The 23520-nt window shown below is 32.2% G+C and overlaps 1 protein-coding gene across 1 annotated transcript in view; it reads left to right on the forward strand.

Moving 5' to 3' along the window:
- Positions 1–23520, forward strand: part of LOC105248709 (protein-tyrosine sulfotransferase) — a 322406-nt gene that overhangs the window by 52547 nt on the left and 246339 nt on the right. Inside the window, exon 2 of the mRNA XM_025415097.1 lies at positions 4726–4817. The gene's annotated coding sequence lies outside the window, so the exon portion shown is untranslated. The remainder of the gene's footprint in view (positions 1–4725; positions 4818–23520) is intronic.

The following is a 23520-nucleotide window of genomic DNA, read 5'->3' on the forward strand; positions in this document are numbered from 1 at the left end:
TACGCCTCTTTCGTGGATCATATTTTTTCCGTCTAACGATAAGTTGCACGGACGATTTTGTTTCGAGATAGCGATAGGATTTTTACACGAGCGGATAGATTGCCTTTTTGAATAATAATTAGCGTCTGGCACGAAGTTTATCGCATCGCTGCGAAGGTAATTTCCCCCGAGGATGCAAACAGCCGCTTTGTATATAAATTTGGTTATACGCGAATGCATCCAAACAACGAATGAAATATCTTTGAACCGAAATCAAAGCCGGATCTCACGTGCGCTTCTATGAAGCTGGAATTACTTTCGCCTGTTTCACTTTAACAATAATTAATTTATAAGCTTTCCAGGTAATGATGTTCGAAATTGATTCGCTAATAAATCCTGCAAAATTGTACGAAATTTTTCAAACATATAAGATGTACATTTTTGATCGATTTCTCACAGTAACTCTTGTGCTCTTGAACTTCAAATTCTCATGGTCGAGATGATCTCCGTCAGCGAAATTGTCGAGAGAGCGTATTATTTTTTGCATTATATATATCTTCAAATAACTTGAAGAGTAAGTAACTAAGCTTTGAATTAAAATTCTATTAAAGTAAACTTTGCCTGAAATTAAACACAAGCGTAGTTTTGTTAATCTTTTAATTTTAGTTTAGTTTGCTTTGAGAACTTTCTTTCAACTTTTTCGCTTGTAACTCGCGGAAATTATCAATGCCTCGGTATTTTCACTAGGAAAAATCAACTCCAAATTGATTAAAGAATCTATTATTAAAAGGACATTAGATGATTTTGCTCATCCTTGATATTTCCATAGACTTTTTTCTTTCATTTATTTTTTCCTACTTTTCTATAATATTTGAATCATTTATTCGTGATTCATTCGCGATAGATAATTTGACATGTGTTATAATGATTAGATGTGATAAAGGATTTTCTCATTCTTATTACTCTCATCCAATAAATGCGTGGGATTGTATTCATGATTTCCATATTCGGGATGAATATCGCTCGACAATCTCGAAGCGAATGTTCACTTCGTCTTTGTCCGACGCTTATCATTGTCCTAATACTGGTGATTATTATCTCGACGTCCTGCGGATCATCGAAGCAATTCGGCACGATCTTGGACTTAACGTTAATATCCCTAGCCAGTATTATTGTGCGATCGCGGTTGTCCAGTTTCCAACAGCGGGATTATATGCTGCCAGGAACGACGTATTTCCTCTGTATTTCTGACGGCTCTCGAGTATTCAGATTCATCAGAGACGGTTTAATTAGATTTTCTTGAAACCGTCGACGAACAGCAACCCAATGTCCAGTAGACCGGTAACGTTTTCCCGGATGCTTAGAGATGTTAGAGTTTCGTTGAAATTGAGAGTTTCCAAGGCGTCTAGCAGCATCCAATCTCGCTCAGTTACATACGGATAGGTGGAATTGAAACGTTCAAATGCTTGAAAAGTCACCGACGTGGACATGGGTCCCTCGGTTGTGACAGATGGTATCTTATTATCGCCTCGGGATATCCATCCCTTCTATCTTTTCCATCTTCTTGAAATAAGACAAGATGGCAATAATGAAAGGTACGATTTTTTAATCGAAACTTTTTAGGAAAAAAAATTTTACGTAAAATTATCATGATACATGTACTTAAATAAATATTAATTAATAAATGAATTAACAATTTCAAAAGCATAAACATAATTAGTTTTATAATTAAAATCGCACACTTCTCTTGTGCGAAGCAATTTATCTAGCTTTGAAAAAATGAAAAAAAATTGTAGGTTTGTTAAAAAGATATGTGAGAGAATTTTTGTTTTTATTAGACGATTTTACGATTAAAAATTCATTAATTATGTAAGTTTCCTCATTTGTTTTTGCATAATGTAAAATAGAAAACACATGACAGAAATGACATATTTTTTAATGAAATTTTATTAAAAATTTTGAATGTAGGAAAAATTATAAAAATTAAAAATGTTAATTTTAGTAAAATTTTAAGTTACGAATAAAAAAATTACAAATATAAAAATGTGCAAAAGAGAATACCAAAATTTGAAAAAGTACGATTAAAAAAAGTTTACTCTTTGCTATGAGTCGAAACGTCGTCATTAGCCAAAGATGGTTCGTTTAAGGGATTATCTAGTGATTCCGGGACATCTTGTATACACGATTTTATAGCGTAGTTTTAAGCTCCAACCGTTTTATATGGATACTTTTAGTATTACTCGTAGCCCGCATCATGCAAACAGTTTTTAGGAAGCTAACGCATCACGCGTATCTCGTATCGTCGCGATATCCCACGCTTTTGCAGCGCAAAATTTTTTTAAATGAGGTGTAAATCTCGCGCTTTGTACGGTATCCATAATATGCAAAACGGATGAAACGATAACACACGAGCGGTATACATTTTCTTTCAATTATTTGATATTTTTATAGAAATTTGTCCGTCAAATATATTTTTTGTTGGGAAATTTTCGCTAAGAAAAATTGATTTTTTTAAATCGATGATACATATACCTATAAATATAAATATATATTTTAATATATATTTAATATATATTTTTATGTTAAAAATATATTCAATATATATGGCACACCAAATATATTATTATTATTATTAATATATTATTATTTGATTATTTGAGCCAAGTCTCTAATTATTAAATTATTATTAGCATGTCATTCATCTTCATCAAAGTTAATGAAAGTACCTTTAATGGAAAAATGATGCACATATTAAAATTATTCTAGTCTAATTAAAAAATTGAAATAATTAAAACTTAATGTCGACAATTGAGAAAAGAGCATCCTCAGCAAAAGATAATTAATAAAGATAATTAATTGTTTGATTGCAATTAATATCAGAATTACAATTATTAAAAGAGAGTCGATGTATCGAAAATGAAGAACTCACAACGAAAAATAAATATATCTCAACATTTTCCGCCGTGGAAAGAAATTACCTCAAATTGGTCAAGGAATTCGTGAGATGAAAAGTGGCTCTCTACGGTCCAGGGTATCGTGTATAAAGGAGAATTATTAACTCTCAGGGAGAGAAAAGTAGAGACAGAGAGAGAGGGAGAGAGAAAGAGATAGATAGAGAGTGGCTATATTCGCTTTGCTACGCATTTCGCTATCGTAGAGAATTTAATAAGCCTGTTTCCTGTTTCCATTGCATCCGCGACGGAAGGCATTCGATCCTCGAAACAGCACTTTCTGACAAGTTATAAGCCGTGGCACATAAACGATCTACAACATTAATCCACGCTCATAAAGGAAAGATATTATAATGACTACACACAAGATGTTGATATTTCGCGAGCACATAATAAATTTTATATATTAGTATAGTATAACACAATTATTATTTAAAATAATTATAATTTAATATCGATTGTATTAAATGAGACCGATTTGCGCATATATTCAACAAACGGATTAGTAAAAAAATACCATTTTCTTCCCAACCTCATAAATTCTGCATATATTATGCATCCTTTTACGTAGCTTTTATAAAATTTATGTTTGCATTCATATTTATTACATCGTAATGGTTCCGTTTCAAAGAGTTGAAAGGATCTTGTTTCTAACAAACGCGTTTATATTCCGAAACACACGGCGTATATTAATTACCTGTTAAAAAATGACTATCGTGCAAGAGAAATGTTCCTTTAACGTGTATCTCTGTGGCTGTGTTACTCTTTGAAACGATCGCAATATTTTATATCATTGAATTTCGTAGAATAATAATCAAAAAATGTAAAATGATGTAAAACATGTAAAACAAGATCTCACTCACATGAAAGTAATACGAAAAACCACTCTTGTTCCTCTCCTTTTTTCTCTTTCTCTCTTTCTCGCGCTCTCTAATTTATCTTGTTTCTCACAAACACATTTATTTTCACACAGCGCATTATTCGATATACTAATTATTTCGACATTGTTTGCAATCGGAGAATATCATGTTGTGCAATGTATTTTAATTAATTGTAACAGGATTTGATCGGATTTCATCAAATAGATCCGGTTGTTTGCGATCGAAACACAATAACGCACCCGCGAAATCATATTTCAAAACGCAATACCCTTTCCGCGTAAGATCCGATATCCATTTATGGATTATTGACATAAATAAAATTATTCATCGCGATGATGTTTCGAAATTTATTTGCTGAATTATATGTCATGGAAAATATTTCCAGATATATTTGAAAATAATTTCGGAAAGAGTCCGAGACTCAATATTTTATCGATTCTAAAAACTCTACGTGACATCTAGTTTATTGCGACCCCATTCATCTCGAATATGTAAGAAATGTACGAAGAGTGTATCGAATAAAATGAAAAAACTTGTAATAAAATAATTTCATAAAATAAAATGCAATAAAGTAATTTAAAATTGCAAGTATCAAAAATAAAATAAAATAAAATAAAATGAAATAAAATTTTATATTTCTTGGATAAGATTAAAGATTGTATTTATCATTTTTATGACGCATCTGAAATGCAAATTTACAAAATTACTTGTTCAAATAATGTTTAATGCTCGTTGTACATTCGTATCGTTTTTATCGCGAGGAATTTCGTGCGCGTCCTTTCAGTATATATTGATTATGCGATTAAGAATAATTAACGTTAATTGAACGGAGAGAGGAGGGAGATGCGAGGGGTTATTCCAATTATCGAGTCTGAATAAACGATCATTTAATAGCCAATTAAATCTCTCACTAGGTCCTGCCAACGGGATCGCTGTTGTTTGCCACTGTTTCGCGATTATCAACTATTCCACAACCCTATCCAGTGGTCAAATTGGGCGAAGTCGGGTGAGTGTGACTAAAAAGTCATTATAAACAAATGTGATATCAGTATAAGCAATATATTCTTTACCTTCTTCATCTCAACAATTCTTTTTTCTCGAGGTAAAAAATATATTTCTTTCTCTTTTTATTCTTTGGCTTATTTTTATTGATTATATTTTTCGGAGAATTAAGATTAAAAGAAAAACTCCGAAAATTTAAGATTAAAACTAAAATTTAAAAATTCTCTGTGTTTTGTGATTATTTTTTAAAAATCATTATATATTAATTCGTCCTTATAATCAATAATTAAAAAAGATAACTTTACGATACGACTGGATATATCTCGAAATAATAAAATTATATTATTATATTAAGAATAACGTTTGTATTTCTTTTTTCATACAGCTGAGAAAAATGCGATAAAATATGACACGTGGAATAAAGTTCTACTTGAAAAATCAAACTCTTACTTTTTGAATTAAAACATTTTAAAAATGCAAATTTTCTTTATTATCGATAATCTTATTTTTCTCAAAAGAATATATTTCTTTTTTTATTCTTTGATTTATTTTTATTAAATTGTTTCCAGAAAATTAAAAATTAAAATAAGTATTTTCTCTCTCTCTCTCTTTCTTGATTACTAATTTATAATTAGAAAAAAATAACTTTATTATTCAATTATAGATATATCTTAAAGTAATATTACTTTATGAAAGTTAACATTTCTTTTTAGGAAGTTATAAAAGTAAAATATTTGACGCGTGGGAGATGAAATTCTTATTTGAAAAGTCAAACATCAATTATTTAAAAAAATGTACATTTTCTTTTTTGTCGAGACGAATGTACACCAAGTTTTCTTCTCGCGCTAATCGCGTTTAATCACCGAGAAGTCTTTTGAATCCGTCAAGGAAGAAAATCCTCGCCGCGCCGAACATATTTTCATCAAAGCGCTCGTTTCCGACAAAATCTTCATATTTTCTTCACCGCGCTATCTGGCATACAAAAGTATCTTCTTCTCTTATGTCTCCGTATTTTCTCGTTCTCCATTCCGTCGAATACCTACCTCCTTTTATCGTTGCTCGCGCTCGGTTCCACCTTCCGGCTCCTCTTTTGTTCCTCTTTTGCTTCCTTTATCGTCGCGATATAAATCGATTCGATTTCACGATTGGAACGCATAAGAAGGTGTACGAAGATGTGAATTTCGCGAGGCTGCGACGATTCGCGCACGCGTGTCAAGCAGTCGTAAGGTAAAAGCTTCAATCTGGAATATACCCTATGTACCTGTTGAATTCATTGACACAGTGAATTTACGTCTACTCGTCAACCGTATTTTTTCCGCCGTAAATCTTCATCGGGGATCGAATACCACGGTGAGAAACGGAAATTACAGTCCTCGAAATTGCAACGAACAACGACTACTTTCGCGTTTCGACAATATTCGTCGAGGGAAAGATTGACTCGGGATTAAAAATGGAGTGCGAAGAATTGAAAAGTAATCTAGAAACAGAATAGACGAATAAATAGCAATTAACGAAATTCGATGAAAAAAGCGTGATTCCGTTAAAGCGGAAAAATACCTCGTTCCAGACCCGATGTAGCTCTTTCGGTCTAATTAACACGCGACGCGTGAAAACTCCATACGAGAACGCTCGTTTCGAGCAAAATATGCGTTGCACCGCATGAATCAGTTGAAATTTACAATGCGCATCGACGCGTGAGACGAGTATTCGCGTTTTGATCAACCAGAAATTAGAAATTTAATTTCCGTGACGCGCATCGCCGATATATCCGCGGTGTCACACATCGATCGTGTTTCCCTTGTACTATGGATTTCTCCAAAGGGAAAGGAAACTAGAGAGATGTGTATTGTCTCTAAGAGAGAAGCAGTTATATATTTATTAAATAATAAACTTTTGAATTATTTTTAAATAAACTTTTTTTATGCAAAATTATAGCAAAATATTTTAGTGGCATTCTTGTGTGCGATATTGAGAAGAAAATTACCGAGACAAAGTCTATTTCGAAAATTGACACACAAGATTAAAATATTGCCTCGATAATCCCTCGACATTGCGCGTCATATATTTATCGAGAGCGTCGAGAGCGGATCAAATTATGAGCGCGGAATGGAAGTTTATTTTGAAGGCGCTCGATCGATGCGACTCGGATGGAAAGAACCGATATCGAAATCGAGCCGACGTTTCTACTGACTCGTGCAAATCAACGATTGAATTATTCATCGCCGGTGGTGCTGTTGCCCTCCTCAAAATGTCATTCATACCCTTGTTTTAGTTTCCGTTCGAATACATCGCAGATCGATAAGTCGATAATTTCATCCACCGATCAGTTTATAATATTACGGAAATAATATACGGAATATGATATACTCATCGATATGACATGTGTTTTATACAGGATTCACATGGCATATGTGCAGAAAAAAATTCGATATCTTTGATATTATATATCGATAATAGTTTAGTTTTCTATTTTTTATCGAGATAAAAAATTAATCCACGTGATTTTGGTGAAATAATCGATCGAAATAAAATGACACTAATTTGAAAAAAGAAAATATCAGAATGCTAAAACACAGTTCAGTCGAGTGCTGCTGGTTTATTAAACATCCGAATCGATGTTCGTGCTCTTGCCCGAGCGTCGAACTGAACAATAAATTCGCAACAAACTGTCGTTTTGCGAGAGATAAACAAGTCAGCATATTGCACACCAGAGAAATCACGAAAGAAAACAAAGCGGTAATGTTAGAGCTTGAGTCAACGACGGAAATCCTTATTTATAGCGAGCATTCTGCATGTCACGTTCGCCGGATATCCCTCGCAAGAGTCTCGTGACGAGACGTATCATAAAACATGCGGTTGATCCCCCCGATAGATGCAAAATCGCTGTCTATCCTATTGCATCGTATTGCAAGAACAGACGGCTCTTTCATGAGATCATCGCGAATCTTAATTTTTTCTCCTTATTTAGTTCAGAAGCGGCTCTCAATGAGAAGCAAAACTGGGTTGAATCATTTTGTGATACATTGAAAAAAAGGGAAATTAAAAAATCAGAATTAATAGATTAAAAACTCAAAGCTACAAATTTAAAAATTAAAATGTTTGATATTATTAGTATTTTGCATTTATTTTTGTCCAATTATTAATTTTCATTCCGTTCAAGAAAATGTACTAAATGTTCAAAAAAGTGTATTAAAGGCGTGTTCTCTTTAAAAGACATTTTCCAAAAAGACAATTATACATAATTACATAGATATAGTTGGATATGTCAAATGGAAAATCCCGGACCATTTGGTGAATTAAATAATCAGTTGCCGTATTTTTCGATTTTTGATTTTGCTTTACTTGTCCTCTTTCGCGACATAAAAAGCAATGCTGAATTGGAACACGCTCGATAGCTCGGCATAATTAAAATGCAACTAAAGCCGATTTCCGTTACAGCATCCAATATATATATTCTCATCGCTTTCTCTCTTCCGATCTTGTTTGAAGAAGAAATTGACCGAGTCGGAAGCGATTCTCGCTAGAGACGAGCAAGTGTAACGTGGCAGTCATTGCGTTTAATTCACGCTTGATTACACGCAAATGCGCATAAAAGATAGAGCGATTAAGATATCTTAATCTACTTTCATATCTTCTCGAGTCTTCTTTTCTAGGCATTAAACAAGAAAAAAGCATTGAGGTTGTTATAGCTATTCTGTCGCTTAATGATCGAAAATTAATCTTCAAAATTAATTTTTCCTCGGTAAAAGTCCAGTTGGATGCTACATAATGCTGCTGGGTTATAAAAACATGATTTAAAAGACGGTTTGGCTTTCAATTAATTTGAAACAAAATTATAATGTTCGTTAGTAAAATTGTTTTTACAAGAAATCGAATTCTTCTAAGGAGCAGAATTTTTGGAATAATTCATTTCTTTATCAACGAAAAGAGGATGTTATACGATATCCCTCGAATGATCTATAAATTGGGATTACAATAATCAAGCTTGATGTGTGGGTAACTCGCGCGAATATCTCGGGACGTTAATCCTGAAATCCGCGAGACATTAGTCTCTCTCTCTCTAAGGTTTAACTGTAGCTTAGCAACTCGTAAATTATGCGATAAGTATACGTTTATCCCTTACAAATTTTGTCAATTATTTAACAAATTTGTGTAAATATTGCAAGTTCTAAAAAATTGAATACGAAAGCACATAAAAGTTTGAAAGATCGCATATATATATTTACAATTAGATTAATATATTTACAATTTTTTAACGTGTTTTTTAGAAAAGTGTTTTAAGAATTAAAAAAAACTTTAGAGGAAGATTTTGCAAACCGATGCATTTTGATTGCGACAAGAAGTCGACAAGAAATAACGACACAAAATATCTGAATATTATCAGCTGATTTGCAATTGATTTCCTCTCTCGAATCCCTTTCCCACCCCCGAACAACCACAGATTCCAGGTTATTTTGCGATAGCATTGATTTTGCATTTCGATAGCTTTTCTTTCGCTTCGCTTCCGGAAAAAGAGTCACGTCGTTATTACATCATTATCATATCGTTTGCATCAATATAAACGTGATCGATATTTATTGTTGTAGCATGTAGGGAATGTTTCGAATTTTTCGCACATATTCTTTGCATATTTTTATCCACGAATTTCTTAGATCTCTAAATTTTCTCTCGGAACAAAGATTTGTTTAGATCTTTTTTCCGAAATATTTTTCTACAATAAATATTTTAATGTTTTATTTTTAATATTTTTTAGATGTTTGAATAAACTATAATAACTTATTTAATTAATATATTTATTATAACAATTAAATCAACACATTTGATAACGAGTTGCAATAAAGATATTAATAATCAAATTAATAGTGTCCTTACGCAGCTATTATGGCTCACTTTATTAAAATAATTACGCGAATATCACGAGGCTGATAAAATATATCATTATGACTGACGAGATGTTCCATTACCGCGATATTTATCGGCCCCAGTTTCAATATTTCATTGCGAAAGAAAAGCAGATGGAAAGTGTATTTGAGAAGAAAAACACGAGATATATTACGCGCATATTTTTCATTTCTATCGGATTTTTTCCGTTTTTCCTCACTTTTTCTTTTTTTTTAAATCGATTTTACAAAGGTGCTCTTGCTTCGAAACACAGCTGGCTTCGGTCTCTAATTACTTCGTTCTCTTTTCGACGATATTCTGTTTATTCCAGAGGATGGAGAAGGTCTGGCACATAAAAGCGTCTGCGAGCGACAACAAAAAGGAACGATGCAAATATACAAATGCACGAATGGGAAAAGCGGATATTTCTCGCTCGCGGTATTGAAAAATTGAGTGCTCCGGTGCAAAGCTTGTGAAGGTGGTCATTCTTTTATTCCCCCTTTCCCTCCTCCATTATCTCACTCTCTCTCTTTCTCCCTCTGGCGAGGATTTGGGATCCATATATTTTCCATATATTTTTGATAGCTCTCTGTTCTCTTGGTCGAAAAGTCGCGTGAAAAATATTGATCGTACTCGACCGAAAATACAATCCCGCATAAAATATACGATAGTATATCGTTAGAATACAAATTTTTTAAACAAAAATTTCTTTAAAATTTCCGGATTTTTTAGGTTTATTTTATTTGAAATTTCAGGTAAAGAGAATTTTTCTAGACATTTTTTGAATACAACTTTCTAAAATAAGTTTTCTAATTTTCTAATATTTTTAACTCATATGGAAAAATAATCTTCTAATATTTTTAACTCATATGGAAAAATAAAGATTCACTCAATTTTCAATTTCTAGATTTGACACTTAACAATTGACTGAAAAAAATTGAATAGCTTCCATAACATAAGTATTTTTCATCTGCATAACATTTTTTAATTTTTACCGATATATATATATATATATATATATATATATATATATATGCTTATAATAGGTTTTAAACACATAATTCATTAGGTTGCCGGTTACAATAGTGTAAGAGCAAAATTGTCAAAAAAAAATTTTTTTTAAATTCCTTGAATTGCAATAAATTTCCATTAGAATTCCCCGATTTTTTCAGATATAAAAAATCTCTAAGAATTCCAAATTCTCCATGTTTTTCCAGACAGTATATATTCTGTCATAAACCATGTTTAATTGTGAAATCAATTGTGAAAAATATGAACAGTTTGCATGATAGATGGAAATTGTTGTCTATCGCGAGTAGTATAAAAATTTATTGATAAATGTGTTGCGCGGACGAATTAACGGCGCAACGACAACGCAAAACGAATATTTCGTGGATGAATGTAAATGCGAGTATCTTGAAGACCAGATATGACTCACTTTTTTTTTCTATAATAAATTATCCAATTTCGATTATTTCCGTTTGCAGCAGTCAAGAGTCGTGATTAACGAGAGTTGGTTTCATTTATTCCGATATAAAGGTGTCTATAAATCTTCCTCCTACTGGACATTCGTCCAGAAAAAACGAAACCATTAGCTGAGTTCACGAAAAATTAAACGCGTATATTTTCCAGAAATTACGTATAAAATAATTGTAAATATAGATATATATATAAATATAGATATATATAAATTACTGCGATAAAATATTTCAAAAATATTTCGTAAAAATTCAGAACGATTTAAAGTCTTTTCTAAACAATTCTACTTTTCTTTTACTGAATTTATTTTTGAATAGAAATATTGAGCATTAAATTGTTCAAAACAATCACAATCTTCTAATTATTATGTATAATATATTGTCGTCAATCCATATTAATTGAGTGACATCATCCATTTTTTCGCATAACTGTTCATCCGGAAATTTCATTATGAACCAATATTCAATCTACATATGTAATTAAAATAAAATATTCATAGATTACACAGATAATAAGAAATAAAAATATATAAATACCTAATTTTAGTCATTCTTATTCAGAGATAAAAAAACAAATATATCAAGATTAATTTAGATTTTAATATTTTGCATTACAAGAATAATTATTTACTCAAAAAATTGTAAAATATAATAATTATTTACTCCGCTAATGGTTTGACTTTTTTCACCTTGCATTTGGTACGCGTAAAAAATGAAACACGAAGCAAAATAAGGAATGCATGTTGGATGCAAAAAACCGCAATTGAGAATAAAGAGAAAATTACAAGCGAGTATATAAAGGCAAAATGCTATGAAATAATAAAATTATTTATTCTCGCGTTCGTGAATTCGCTACTGTTTTAAATTATTTTATAATTTATGCTTATTTACTTGATTTTTATAATGCACAGAATCACGCAAATATCTGTTTTACTTAAAAATACAGAGGTATATAAAATATAAAATTTTCTTTCTTTCATGAAATTTATCGCTAAATTTAAAAACATACGCGCACACACACACACACACACACACACATACATACATACATTTATGTATACACGCCGAACATACCTAATTTTGAGCGATGAAGATGGTGACTTTATGTCAATTAAAAAGAGAAGATTGATTTCTTTAGCTTTTTTAGATACTTTAGATTAGAGTACAGACGAATGGACAACGAATTGAATTTATTTCAATTGTTCTGAATTTTCATTAGCATTATTTGTGGAAATATGTGAAATAAATAATTTTACATCGGCCTATTTCTTTAGTATTTTTTTACTAGTGGACTTTATATTATTTTACTTTATATAGAGAAATATACATCAATTGTCTAGAAGTTATTCGATATAAAAATAATATAATAAAACAGCTTGTCCTCGAAAACCTGATTGACCAAATTTTCCACCTAATTTAATAATTTTTTATAAATGAAATGATCCTTGATAAAAGTCTTTATTCTATATTACTTAAATTTCGTATAATATCTGGAATTTCATTTAAAAACATAGCATTCTAATATGCTTGTGTTGGGACTTTGCCTCTTTTACTCCCGACTGCTGCCAATCTACAGTTTGCAAAAGACGGAGGGAGTATGCGTTTCACCGAGCTCAGATCGGTTTTCGCTATTCTCGATAACAATAAAAGTGATGTACGAAATTTTTTTATCGCCTTTTGTTCAAGTTTCATTAATAAAAATCTACGTTGCATATAATTAATTTACACTGAAAAGAAAGATTATATTAGTTATATTTTTAGAATGACTCGAAGAATTTAGAGAAAATTTATGCTAATTTAGGAGAGGGGCAGAATCAAAAAAGTGCGTAATAGTTTTCATACTATTTGCATTTTGTACGAGGCTCCTGTTCCACCCGTTTCTGTTGTGATGATGCCATTTTAATTCAATTTCCTCCTTTCGATCAGAAAACTAGTGAAAATGTAAACTAATGTTGGGACGACAAAATACTTGATCGATTCGACCGGAATATATTAAATATAGTAAAATTTATCGTATTGCGATGTTACACTCTTGTTTTCTTCGCCTCGAGCATTCGAGAGATGTAAGATACATATAGTTACGTGTTTTATCGCTCGTTTCCCGTCGAATGTAGGTTACATCGCGATCCCAGACAAAAACGAAAGCAAAAAGACTGAGCAAGAAAGAGCGATTCGAAAGAATACCGTATTTTTACGCGTGATGCGCGATAGCAAGAGGAATTTACGATTGTAAAATGCAAAATTATCGTTTCCCACATTTTATATGAAACATAAATCAACTCGTTGAAAACAAGCACATCTTTGCAAAATGATTTTAATATATTCGTTAGAGAAAACAACTCGAAGATTGAATTCGCGCAAAGGAAAATCTTAAAGATTTGGGGAAATGGAGGAAAAATGTTACGTGAGAAAACATTATTTGATATAAGATCCTATTTAAAATATCATCCAATTTTATATCTAAATTGTAAATTTGACGCTAAATATTTTCAGCTAATAATTATTTTTTTTTAATATTTCAATACTTTATTTTAAAAAAATAATAATTTGTTGAAAATATTTAGTCAAGTTTACAATTTTTTTCTCAAGGTGCATTTTCCTTTTCCTTCTTTTTATATTATTCGTAATTGTTGAAAAAAAATTATCCGATAAAATTGTGGTATGAATATCATTGACGTTAATAAATATCGGATGACTGCAGTATCATGACTCAAAATATGTGTGATAATATATTTGATGTTTTGTAAATGTTGATTCGTTAAACTGCGCGTTTCGCAAACATGGAAAAGTTACTGTAGTTTCAAAGTTATAGTTTGTGCTATAGGTTGTGCGAGAACTCGAGGTCGATACAGAGAGATTAAATCTAACTCCCCCTTTCTCAGCTGCTCTGGCTTCGAGAAGCATTCTCGATCCAAGTATCGAGAGCCCGTTGGCCATTTCCTCTCCTCTCGTCGTCGCAATCCTCGCACATTTTTAATATCCTGAAGCGTCGAAAAGCTATAAGGGATCATGTTTCTATAAATATTTCTCAACTATTGATTTTCCCGCCAATATTATATTCTGTAGAGAAAATTGCATTAGCTGGCCTTTGGTTTTCTTATCCTGATCTTTAGCAAGAGTCCCGTAAAGTCCCGTAATTGACTCGAAATTGAAGAACTTTCTTGCCTCCTTCGTTTCTTACTCTTATTACTTAACGTTCATTCTTAATCCATTGAAGAGAATTTTTTAACATAAAGCTCGAATATATAGTGTGTCGTGGAATCGCCTGTTAATGGACATATCGTGTTATTTTTATCAAAATATTAACTATAATTGGTGAAAGAATAACGAGATATCGATAAATTTCAAACTATAAATCACTGAAAATCAAAGCAAATTAAAGTTTTATCGAATTGATCCTCGCAGCCAAAAATAATTAACGAGGCATCATTCGCGCTCAGTTTTCAGAAATGTAACAATGTGCTATGAGAATAATTAATTTGATCTTAATATATATAATTTCATTTGTATGCACACATATGCATACAAATATATATTTTCTAAAATAATATTTTATACAATTATCTATTATTCGAGATATACGACCTGTTATGTAATTAATTATAAAGTTGGAATTAATTTAATTTAATTTAATTTAAAAATATCATTGTTGTGATATTTTAATATTTGTCAAGAAACTATGCTTGCTCCGAATAGGACGAGAAAACGGACGATAAAATGCTATATATAGATGATTTATTTAAAAAGCCATTTAAAAATGGGTTATTGCTCGCGGCATTCAATATAAATCCAGAACGATCGTCGTGCTAACAACAGATCGGTTATAAAAAAAATCTATTTTTAGAACGTGACTGATAAATTGGCTGAATAGGACAGTTTTTTATCTGAAACGATGGTCACACATCTCCCTCTCTATGTATAACGTGTTTAGTTTGCTCGACTGATGGAAATTGAGAGAGGTATTTAGGGGTTATTTCTTCTGCGAATCACGATTCCTCTAATAAAATTTTCTATAATTTTTATATTCTTTTTAAAATTAACCTCTCTTTTAATATAATTTAACATTGATGTCGCGATAATATCATTAACGCAGACTCAGTATCCGATTATTTCTGGACACCTTGTAAGTAGAAATCCATCGCGAATTCTGTCGAGGATAATGGATCGTCTGAAATAGTTCTATACTGAGATGAAATTCTACGAAGCGCGATCCTTCCGTTTAGATGTAAGGAAAATCGATTGTTTGTGGTCGTATCGCGTGGATAAATTTCATTAGGGTGTTGTCGATACGAGATATTTCAGCCGATAATAATTCTTCGGTGGAGAATGATGGCCTCAAATTATGACGTAGACTGAAAAAAAAATCGTCAGAGATCGTACACGCGAAAACGCAAAAGGTCCACGAGGATTAACGATTACGAGCATTATTGTCGACGAGTTTATCGGTACGATTTATCGATTATGACGGTAAAAATCCGAAAAACAATCACATCAAGTCATTGCAGCGCTCATGATAAATATAAAAAATATTCAAAATTATTTTCACATACATCGGTCATCCTAAAAATTATTAAATCCATTTTAAACCGGCTATATAATTCACGATAGAGTGAATTTTATTTATAAATCTACGCGCCATGTGTGATAGAAAAACATTTGCACACAAACATATATATAGGATGCGTATATCATAATAAATCAAAATATGCTCGGTGCATGAAATCATAAATGGAATTTAGTTGTGAATCCTATCGCGAATTATGGATCGTGTAATAAAACGAGGGCTTTAGCGTAATCAATATTTTAATCGATCCGATTATTCCGAATTTTTCTTTTCTTTCTTTCTTTTTTTTCGACACTTTTCCGTCAAAATCACAAAGAACTCTGTCTTGCACCTGGCTAAAAGATCAAAGGTTAGTAGTGCACTGTTAATACTTTGCGCGCAATTAAGTGGCTATTAAGTGGGCAGGACGGTTTGACTCGCCTAATCCAATTTTATTCCTCGCCCCCTCGCTTTATCACTGTTTCACTCTCACGACGACACTCGCATGGACATGGACAAAGTTGGTTGAACTGGTTAACTTTCCGCGAAAATTTGTTCCATCGCCGATAATAAACCAACCACCCTCAAGTGAAATCAATGCAATTAAAGTGACATGGAGCGATAAAAAGGAAAAGTGGAATTTGATTTTCGCGATATTCGTCCGGTTAAATTCGCATCGCGAATCATCGATGATCTCTCTTGACGATTCGATCTGGTAAATTCGAATTATTTCTCGCTGCGAGACGATAAATCGAACGATTAAATCTCACGTTGACCCGGCCTCTTCCGACCAAAACGCGCCGGGACGGAAATTGAAGGGGTTTTACAAAATGCTTTATGAACAGAAGGCGGGTTGAATCGCGAAATTTCGTGATTGCCCTCGTAGACGGTGTAATTAAAACTTGTTTATCGACTCGTGTGAGATTTATCGCGGAAAATCGATAACAAGCGAGATAAAATCAAACAGTACCCATATATATATATATATATATATATATATATATATATATATATATATATATTCTTGACTCGTAAAAAGACGAAATGTAGATTAGAAATTAGGATGGAAGTAAAACGCGATATTATTATTATTACATTATTCTTAGAACTTTTCGAAAAGTTATTTCATCCGCGAGATAATTTTCGAGGCGACAATGTTTATTGTCATCGCTCTATTGTGAATGTCAAATGTTCTCTGGAGCGATTGATCTTTGGAAAGAGAATTGAAGGCAAAGTAGCAAAATCCTACGACATTTTGCATTAGGACAATGCATCCTGCGCGACAGTTTCGACTTCTTCCCTTGGAAAAACACCCAAGTGCTTCCGCAACTTAACTGTACAGTAACTCTACAGATTGCTGACCTTTTGTCGCCGAAAGGCAAGCTCTTTCCTTCTCGTAGAATCGAAGAATCGTCCCCCGAAAGGACATTATTTTGCGGCGATCGATAACATCCAGAGCGACGTAACAGAATCCCCCGAAGTAGAAAACTTGCGGTTGTGCTTCCGCAAAAGTGTGGAGGGAGTTTGCGAGGAATCTATTTTCGGAAGAGACAACCGGAATCGCCGCAAGTTTGGAAAATGACGAAAATCGAGAATAGAAGTTGGGAAAATAAATATTCGATCTCTTTTTTTCCGGACGACATAGGTTTCAAAAATCCTATAGAGTACCCGACAAATTATAAAAAAAGATCTATAGATACTCTGGACGATAATAATTATTATTTTAACAATCTTCACACTTGGTTGCAGAGAAGCAACAGATTTTGATCCCAAATTTTGAAACACCGGTACATACGATAAATACCTGGTCTCACGCTTTAACGCGTGACGGAATTAGATTCGACATTTGTTTAACTTTCGATTCGATTCGCGATTTAGGTCGCGAGTTTGAGCGGTCCTCAATTAAGATGAAGCTCAGGCGCGACGTGATGTACGCACCGATGTTGCATTTGCATTTCCCTATTCCAGTAGGTATGCTTCCTCGTTTTCCGACCTATAGTTACTGCCATTAAAAGATTGCCGAGGCAGAGAATACACAATTTCAACGCGTAATTCGAATGTCGCCAGCGAGACATTGTCGCTCGTTACGTTTACAAATTTGTAATCTTTGCACTCTCTTTGGTAAAGTAAAAAGATAAATATAGAAGAACTATATAAAATAATATGAAACAAAAATGTAAAATATAAATTAAATATACAAAATAATAAAAAATAAAATTTAAATATAAATATAAAGTAAATTAATAAATAACGTTTATTTTTATAATAAATATGAAAACAAATTGTATTTTTATATAAATGTATGTATGTATGTGACATGATACAAATATCATATATATTATCAGCAAAAATATAATTCATATACAACAAAAATTATACTAATTATACTAATTTCGCGCAAAATCCTTTGATAAACTCACAAAAAATTTTTTATTAAAAATAAATTTTATTAAAAATTCAAAAACCTTCTCTTTTGGGCTTCTTTAATTTTCGCGGTATTAAATATCCTTATTAATATTACCGTATGCGAAATATGCTACAAGGGCAAAGAGTCGCTCGGTGCAAAAAGCCGTCAGTTTTCATTTTTTCCACCGGCGCAACATTAAAGTAATACCGCTTCTCAGCGCCTGGTCGACGCTTTTCAAAGGCGACCGTAACAACCGTAAGGGAATTTTGTTGCGAGATAAAAAGCGAAAAATAACGGCCACCATCGCGCTAAGTAAGCTTGACCGCTCTGTTCCCAACGTGTGGCTTTAAAGTTTCTTCCAGCTGAACTCCAGCCACTCCGATCGACTTTCGATAGCGATGGGGGATTACAAAGCGAAATCTCGATCGATTATGGTAATCGGGTTCATTTAACGAGAGTTTCATCTATGTGATAATGAACGTTAGAAACAAAACGAAGCTGTACTTAATCAAGAATGAAATGAACCAAGAAATCCCTTAACATTTTGTGTGTGTGTATGTCATGCGATATAAAATTTTTTTTTAACGAAAATCGAGTACTCGACGCGTAAAATATTGAAAAGAGCACGTCAGAAAATAACATACTTGATGTTGCGAGATAAAAATTCTCGATGGAATTTCAGATAAACATTGCAAAGAATAACGATTCTGGAAATGCACGAGCATGGAAACTATAAATTCGTTCGTTACATTGCGTTATTACTATCAAAATAATAACAATTGTTTATTATTTTCCAGTTTGTCTCTCGGGTTTACTCGGTGATTTTCCAATCCGCAGTATTGGACGATGTCATTATTATTATTATTGTTATTATTATTACAACTACAATAATATCTATCAGCGTATCGTTAAATGTCACCTAATTCTATATCGCTACGCAATGAATATCAATTGCGTCATCACAATTGATGTTGAATTATGAATTATAGAATCAAATTTTCCGCGAACGAATATTATAATCGCGAATATATACAGTTGCCAGAAAATTTCGGCCCGATTTCTTCCCACGCTTTTCGTTTCTCCGCTTTTCTGATCATCTAGGGTGTTGTGTTTTCGAGCCATTATTGTTACCGTTGATTACGTAATTTTGGATGAAAGGGATGCTACGCGTTTCCTATACTACGTCTATGGATAATGAGTATCTTTTGTTTGCGTCTGTTCCGCACGTGGCCTGTCCGCTATTGTTCCGCAGTTTTCGCGATTAAAGTTTAAATTGCTCGCGACTTGGGCGGCGATGGATGGCTTGATGGAAATGGAATGTTTATGATTATACACGCGGAAGGTTAAAGTCAAATATTTGATGGGCATCGTAACTTTTGGCCGAATTTGCCGCGCGATTACAAAACGAAGATCGCTCCTGTTACTCTCGCTCCTTCCCCTTACCTTTCTCTCCATTGTTGCATGTTGCAACTTATTGTTCAACAGAATTGGAACTCCACCATGGAAATGTATTGTGAAGCTGTAATAATACCTTGATGCGATATTTCTGGAGAATTTCGAATTCGTACCTTTGTCATTTGCATCAAGAGTTTAATATAAACAAAATAAAATGTTACATTGCATATTATTATAGTAAAAAAAATAATTAAATATCTTGAGGGCGAAACATTTAGCGTATTTTTGTTAATTAAGTCTTTTAAATCATTTATAACTACCTATTTATCGATATATTTTATAGAAGCATCTTTCAAATTTCTTTTTTATTAAAAAAAATAATATATTATATTCTTACAAATCTATTTTTCCTTTTTTAAATCGATATATTTCGGGATTTAATATCTTCTTCCGCAATTTCAATTTCATTGAACAACAGTGCGCGTTGCATAATATCAAGGATAATTCGAACGATTCGAGATGAATCGATAGCTTTCCTAGAAACTAATTGAGATTCACCATCCCCATCGGGATCGATTCGTTCTCGTTAGCACGTCAGTTAAGCAACGACATCGATTATGGGGTATCGATTTAAAGGTACGTCACTAAGCCACATCGAACTTTCATTAAACTTACGCGTCGACGGGGAAACGCGGCGTACAATTACGTAGAGTCGTCGTTGGAAAAAAGAAAATGTGATGTAATCCGGTACTCTCTTTTTCCCTCTCCCTCTCTCTTTCTTCCAATATTTCTGCTTCCCTATAAAGCAGTAAATTACAAGTCGTTCTAGATATTTATTCAGCGTATGCTATAATTTTGACTTTGTTTAGACATTGTTATTCAAATAATACCGGGAATGGATTTATAAGAAATATTACAGTCTTTTCCATTGATTAAGAGATTTCACGATTTTCTCCCTCTTGAAAAATAATATTTAAACAGATAAAAATGTTTAACATTCTGGCGTTTTATCCGAGCTATAATTTTGTGGATAATTTAAAAAAATACATAATCGCGCTTTTAATGATTATCTAATCGAATTGTCAATTTCTATAGGTGTTTTACTTTGACATTTGACGCGTCTCGCCTTTTTCCAAAATTATAATTTGGCGGTATTCAGATGCAGAGTGATTCTCGATGCACAAGTTGCTTGCATCGATCCATTAGTATATAATTAAATTCAGGCAAGATGTGCGTTTTTCGAAATATGTCGAACAATATCTTTCAAGTGCTAGACACATCATAAATTTCGATCCGTTTCAAGATCTCTCATTCTTTCTATTTTTATTTATCTCTCTTTCTCTTTTTCAATCTCAGATTCAATCGAAACTCCGATCTACTAATGAACGTTCTATACAGTTCATTGATATCCTCTGTTGTTAAATTGTCAATGAGAACGCCAATATACTCTCAGTTTGGCTTATCTGAAGCAGTAGTTTCTTAAATACCTAAATATACATATAAACGCGATTTTGTTTAAAACATATTTAAAAGCATCTCTGTGTATCAGATCTTCTCAATCGGCAATAATTGGAAAATAATAAAACACGAAAATCATTTATAGATATAAAAGATTATAAATTACTTCTCTTTCTTTTTTTAAGGATTCACAACAACTAACTTGAAAAATACGATAATCTATATCAAACTTTTTCTTTACTTTCTAGGAAATTTTTCTAATTGATGTGCCAATCACCTTAGGTATTAACACCAGCAACGACTTATTTGTGCAGCAGAAAATAGGCTCGAAATCTTTGTAGGGTCCAACTGGGAGGTCATTTCTCTAAGATCTATATTATCATACTCAACATCATAATCAGATTTCGCTAATGCAGATGCAAATGCAAAGCTTAAACATGATTGCACACATAGATATATAATAATAATTATTTAACATAATATAAAAATTAATTTAAAATATTGTACTTAACAAATAAACGCTAAATATCCAGTTTGGATCTTTTCCAAAATCTGAGACAAATCGTCAATATGAAATTTGCGCACGAATAATCGAAATGAATTTTGCATAGTCTTTAAATTACTCAACATTTAAGATATATAAACTCAAAATTAAGAGGATTAAATAGACGAACGTCTTTCAATCCTGGAAATTAATATTTATACACTTAACGAATTCCACTTGTTTTTCTTCTGGCAGGGTGCACGATAATCCACTTGGATAAATTAACGGCGAGTCCAAACCTTCTGGCTTCAACCACATTTGATACCTAGGCATTTGGAATCTTACTCTCTATGCTCGGGCAATATTGTGGACTCGGTATCTCCTTCGTAACGTGTAAGTTACAGTGCATATGTTCAGATATGTTGGTACTTGTTTTTCAGGCGGTAATCACACATAATTATTCATAAACAAAAACGACATCGGAGAATCATTCGGCAGATATTTTGATATTTTGGCAGATACACTTGATAAAGTCAATGCTATCTTTCTCCAATCTTGGCGGTGTCCCTAATAATATGTGTAATCTAATTAATATATCATTATAATTAAAAGTTGTAATGTTATAATAACTTTAACTAATGAATGAACATGAATATATAAATTTAACATAAATTAGAGCACAAAATAAAAAAATATGTTTATTTATTTATTGGATTGTATGTTATATGAATTAATAAAAAAGAAATATACTGTGTGCATAAAATATAACTCTCTTTTACCAGTTTTTAATCTTCCTATCTGAAATCCAAGTCAAGTACGTATCAAACCGATATTAGGCTCATCATTTAATCTACCTACAGGTCATTTCTCGAATTCAATGTTTATTTAGCCTCTTTAGAAAGTTCCTATGGGGGATAACTACTGCATTATCAAATATTTTTATTCCATCTCTTACAAAATAATATAATATTTCTGAATAATATATAAAATTAATACTAATAATAAAAATATATACATTTTTAAATTTATATTATACTTTTGGAAAAATAGATAGATGTAATATGTTAAGCTCATTATTAAATAAATGCAATAAAATAAAATTATTTCAAAATTAAATGTAGTTGAAATACTATATTAGTTAAAATACTTTTATTTTTTATGTTGTGTTTTTTCTTCTAGGAAGTTTTCCATTTTATTTTACTATAAAGTGAAACGTACTGAGGATTACTCCACAGCAGGATAGAAGATTAGCGACAGAAAATATTATTGGCTAAAATTAAATCTTCTATGGAGGATTAATAAATGTGTAAGCCAAGCATATTGAAAAATCTCGCATGATGATGTTTCTTGTATAATGTTCTATCGATTTGAGCTCTGAGACTCCACACCTCCATTCCTTTGCACTTATTCAGAATTTTGTAGAAGTCTTATCGCTGAAATATCACATATTCAACAACATATCCTACATACATCCATTTAAAATATCTGCCACTTTTATCAAATGACCTTTTTTAATTTCATCAAAAGACGTACACGACATTTTTCTTATAAATATATTCAAATTCAAATATGTTTAACATACTCAAAGATGGAAAATCTATTTAAATAGATGGTCATATTTGACCACGTGTCATTTTTCCCTCCATTTTTTACACGATATTCACGTTAAATTCATGCAACTTTTATAGACGACTTGCAGAATTTTTCTGTTTATATTAAAAACCTTCTAAACTATAACCTAAATTAAGTAAATTATAATTCAATAAATAGTGAAAAAAATGATGCCTCATCGATGATGCTCGCACATGTTTCTTACTACAATTGGAGATATATTTGCGTTAACTTTGTTTCCCGAAAGACTCGGAATAAAATGAAGACATGTCACTTAATCTCACTTCGTCTTACATTGCCAAGCTGCATATTTACATGATGGCATGTAACTTGTATCGTATGCTGTAACAGATTACAAGGCCGATGTCAAACATATATTACATGTGTAACAAGTTACATTATATCAGTTACGAGGCTTCTCATTTGTCACTGATATCGAATTCCAGTCGC

The sequence above is a fragment of the Camponotus floridanus genome, unplaced genomic scaffold, assembly GCF_003227725.1.
Source record: "Camponotus floridanus strain SB8 unplaced genomic scaffold, Cflo_v7.5 scaffold97, whole genome shotgun sequence".
Classification (NCBI taxonomy): domain Eukaryota; kingdom Metazoa; phylum Arthropoda; class Insecta; order Hymenoptera; family Formicidae; genus Camponotus; species Camponotus floridanus.